Source organism: Rousettus aegyptiacus, unplaced genomic scaffold, assembly GCF_014176215.1.
Source record: "Rousettus aegyptiacus isolate mRouAeg1 unplaced genomic scaffold, mRouAeg1.p scaffold_m13_p_2, whole genome shotgun sequence".
Taxonomy (NCBI): Eukaryota; Metazoa; Chordata; class Mammalia; order Chiroptera; family Pteropodidae; genus Rousettus; species Rousettus aegyptiacus.
Window position 1 is genome coordinate 62,841,642 of NW_023416295.1, and position 5,073 is coordinate 62,846,714.

Here is a 5,073-nt window from a genome sequence, read left to right on the forward strand (position 1 = left end):
TTCTTTTCTTATCCATCCTACATGATACCCCAAGTTTGCTTCCTGAAAAGGGTTTAGTCCAGTTTGAAAATTACCCTACTAGATGATCTCTGAAGTGCCTTTATATATGAAGGTCTAAAAGTCTACTTATAATATTGCTTCCTTTCAATTTCCAGGTATCATGTCAGTGTATGTCTGCCTATCTATTTCCCTGTCTGTCTGTCTATCTATCCATCCACCATCCATTTGTATGTATGCATCATTTATGAATCTGTGTATCATTTATGTATCTATGTATCTATCTATAGATCTATCTATTTGTCTATCATCTATCTACCTATCTGACTAAAAAAATAGCTCTAGAATCAGAATGCCTGGATTTGTGTTCTGATTTTGCCACTTTTATTGGCTGTGTGAGTTAGAACAAGCTGATTAACCTTTCTGTGTCTCAGTCCTCAATATTACCTACTTCCAAATATTGCAGTATATATTACATATGTAAATGTGCTAGTACAAAAAATGGTAGCCATTAATCTGGGTAAACCTTCAAAGTTTAAAATGAATTAAAATATATATATATAAAGAGCATAAGACAGGCTGGGCCCTTCTCCCTCAAAAACATGTCCCAGGTCCTAGACCTTAGGATTTGGAGTGGAAGACAGCTGTGCTAAGCAGCAACCTTAAGAAGGCAGATGATGGGGCTGGGTCAGTGATGCTAGTGAAACAGAGGATGGGAACAGCTCTTCTCTTAAAGCTGCTGACCATGGCAAAGAACAAGAAGGGTAATGCAAAAGTCAGGGTGATGCAATCTGAATATTTACATAACTTGTGCATTGGCTTTTACCCTCATCAGACATTGCCTAGCTTCAAGCCCCTTGAAAACCTAAACTAATGTTTTTTTTTTCTAAGTATTCAGGTCAAATGAGCTCGCGAATGTTAGCATTTATTTTATCTTCTATTTTCCTGGCCCAGACTCACTTCCCTGGATTCCAGGCAGTCAGCTGGGTACTGCGGTATCTTTTTTTTTTGGCACCACTGAGCCAGCCAGCACCGTCACTGGTGTAACATCTAGGCCTCCATTACTCTGCCCTGCATGTTGAGCATCACTCACCTTGGTGCGCTGGAGCCCAGGAAAGCACTATAATGTCCTTGGTTGATGAAGAGGCCAGTACCTCATTTTTCATCTCATGTTCTGTCAGAGAGGCTGGGCCCCCAAATGGCCACATTGTCATAGAGGCCTGAGACCAGCCCAAGAACGTGAGTGTGTGGATCTGGATTTAATTCCTAAATATAGATAGATACCACCTTGGGAAGTTGCAAGGAAGGGGAGGAATCTGAAACACAGAATTACTTAAAAGCTATTGCTTAAATGGAAAGAATCAGATTTGCCTAGTGTTGGTAAATTTGAGATCCATGCTCCCACCTTTTCCTTCACACCGTCATCACTGCATTGGATGTCTAAGGTCTTACCTTCTGTTCTAGGGACTTAAGAGTAATCAGGAAGTTGAGAGGTGGGATGTTCAGAGAAGAAACTTTGAAAAGTGGGTGTAGCTGGAAAGTGTGTTCAGGGCCCTGAGGTTTTTTTTTTTTTTAAACTACCAGATACACATTGTGAGAAGAGCTGACTCTGCAGCAGTAGGTGGTTCTCTCAAGATCGCTGCCAAAGGAACAATTTGGCTCTGAGTCAGCTTCCCACATACAGATTGTAGTTACAGTTTTATAGAAAATATTTTCAAGATAATGAGTTCTGAATGCCATAAGAAATACTGGAGCTATGACCACTCTTTGAAGACCACACAAAAAGAACCCAATGGATGTTTATATGCGGTATTTGTAAAGTCATCGTTTTGACAGCTCATTTCTACTGTACACTTGAAGACAACTGGAAGCAACATTGCAGAGCTTGTCCTCGTCACCACTTTCTTATTGTAACCAGGAGCATCATTACTTCTAAAGTCCATTGGGACAGCCCTTGCGTGATCTTTAATTCACCTTTTTCCCTTTATTTCCTATGACTAGTTTTTCATTGACCTTCTCAATTATTACTCTGTGCCAGCACAAGTAATGGGGTGCTGGTTCTGGGGATCTGGACTCAGAACCTCCAACTAACCATCATCACTCCAAGCTGCCCTTCAAGAAAGGAGGCAGGACTCTGCCCAAGGGTAAGGGTCTAACTCACTCTTGATCTAGATCTGGAATGTCAACCCACAAGATTTCAAGATCTGCCCACTTCACCAAGGGCAAGGTCAGCTCAGAGCTCTCCTAAATTAGGTCACCTTGGTCCCAGGTTAAGGTCAGGAGCTTAAGTACCAGTGCTCTCTGTAGTGGAATGCTTGCATGGGATGTTGTTGAAGGAAGGGCCATGATCTCCTTCTCAACGTTCAGTTTCTCTTGCTTGAGGCTGTCAGAGGCCGAAGTCGTGGCCAGGGAGACCAGCCCTGGGATGGGAGGGACCAGCAGAACCTTGATCTGGGCTGGTAGTTTGAGCTTTTGAATTCATTTGGTGCTGCAGGCTGTGGTTGGCTTGTTCCAGGGATCTACCTCTGCTGGCTCTCTAGGTTCTTGGAGTGCTGCTAAAACTTGCGGATATAATTCAGAGGCTTTCATGATGGTGTTCTTGTTCTAGCATGTCTCAAGGTCACTGAACTTGGGTGTGAGGGTGCACAGCACCTTGATTCTGTCATTAATGTTTAATTGCCTGTAATGTTCAATTAAGCTGTGATTGTCTTCCTGCCATTTCTTCAAAAGGGCCTTGGTCTCCCTCTCAGAGATCTCTCTTTTGGTGTCTGACAGCTCAGCAGGGCAGGAGTTGCTGATGGTGAGGGTGGGCGTGGCCACGCCCTGGCTATTGTACACATCAAAAGGATTCCCTGACATTTGCAGCGTGCCTCCTGACAGATAGCTGAGCATCTCATTGTTGTAACTGGACTCCAGGCTGATGATCTCATCAATAACATCATCAGTCTCCTCTGAGCTCAACCCAATGATGAGTAGTTACATGAGGCTTTTAGGGGTGCTGCTTGTGGGGACAGTAATATGGGTAGCCTCAGGGGCAGGGAGCAGCTGGGCACTAGCAGCTCCCATGGTCAAGTGAATGTCTGGGACGCCAGTTGGGGCCTAAGTGTGGTAGACAGATACTGCTTTACCTGCTGCTGGGGCACCTGCTTCAGGTGTAGTGTGTTGGGTTCTCCAGATTGGTCTGCACCTTGAGCACCTCTCTGGGCACCTGAGCAAGGGGAGAATGACCCAATGTGTGGGCCCCAGTAGAGATACCAACCTCAGAGATGACAGGAGAGACAGATGCAGGACTGGGGAAGGGAGAGGCTACAGCTTGTCCCTGACATTCACGCTTCTCCTGGTCCTGGTCCTGGGCCCACATTAGCTGCTGATACAGCAAGACCTACAATGAAGAAGATGATGACATGGCAGGGGTCCAGGATCCTTCTTAACTATAGTGCTAGGGGTTGGCTTTTGAGCTTGTAGAAGCTGTCAGGATCAAGGACATTTTCTAATTCAATGTCCTCGATGATCCCAGATTCCAGAAGCAGAGCTGAGGCACGGCTTCCTCTGCTAAGCCATGGAGCGAGGTCTGCTGGGGAGATAGGATGGGCTGTCAAGCTCAATAGGTTTTAAATGCAGCACACGCCATCAAACCAATGCCCCTATTTCGAAACTTGAGAGATACAAGTTCCATAAAAAGCCCACACTAAGCCCCTCTATAGGCTTCATTTATTTTTTTATATTTGTGCTAAGTCTACATCTCACATATGGCTCCTGGACACTGGACCCCGCAATCACCATCAGTGTGGTCTATTCACTGCCTATGCCATGACTAGATTGCCTTCGTGATTCTTCACTTTGCAAGATCTCTTCTGCTCTCTGCCAATTCACATTAACTCATATTTCTCCCCACCTATGAAGCCTTCCTCATGTGACAACTACAGGCTTCACTGAGCTCTCTCTTCCCTCTGAGTTTTTACAGATGGTAAATTGATGATACAGACTAATTATGGTGGGACTTCCATGCCTCATTCCATATTAAAGATATTCTGACATTCCTGTTCCCTTTTGTCCAGAAGAATGCAGAGGATAATTACTGTCACCTTTTTGTCATGGATGGATACACTCATTCCCCTAGATACCAGTGCTAGTAGTTCTGTCAGGGACTGGACTTTAGCTCATGCTTTCTTTATATCCCCAGTTTTCAACATCTTGCTCTACATGGGGTAGATGCTCTATAAATACTCATTAACTTCTGGGTTAATTCTAGAACATAGCCATGCTCAACATGAAACCATCATGTGGAACACATAATCAATTCTAGAGTTATAAGGTAAAGTGAAGTAACTGTCATCCTGGAATATGCAACACATGTTTCAGAACGGAGTGATGAATACCTTTAAATAATAATAATTACAGCTAATGTTTATGGAGTGCTAATTAAGTATGTACTGCCCAGCACTCTTCTAGGCATCTTTACCTGTAAGGTAGGTATTATTATTATCCACTTTTACAGACAAGGAACCTGAGGCAAAGCTATTAATTATAGAATCAGAATTTTAACCAGTAAAATATGGCTCTATACCCGGCTACTGTATTAATGCCTTCAGATACTTGGAACCTCATACCAATCAGAAACAGCACTAAGAAAAGGTTTCAAGAAGTCTGCACAAGCTTTTGCTTATAGATTTGGCAATGACTAAGTCAAACGTCCCACTTGTGAAAAAGAGTGAGCATCACTCTTTTCAATTACTGATAAGCACTTTAGGATATAGACATAGTATGTTATAACAATCACAATAGCAGTGACAACTTTCAAGTATAAGGCCAAAATAAGGTACAAATTTGATGATGAATATATTGTTTCTGTTCATATTAATAAATGCATGACATGAGTTTTGTAAATATTACATTAGTTTTGCTGTAAAGGGCCAGATAGTAAATATTTCAGGGTGTCTGTGACAACTATTCAAGTTGGCCATTATAGGGCAAAAACAATGATGAACAACACATAAATAAAAGGGCATGGCTATGTTCCAATAATAAATACTTCATTAACAAAAACAGGAAGCGGCATGCATTTGGTCTGTAGCC

General features: G+C 42.8%; 1 pseudogene; it reads right to left on the minus strand.

The window, feature by feature from the left end:
• Nucleotides 1-2,241: 2,241 nt before the first annotated feature.
• Nucleotides 2,242-3,521, minus strand: LOC107513938 (annotated as a pseudogene).
• Nucleotides 3,522-5,073: the final 1,552 nt, after the last annotated feature.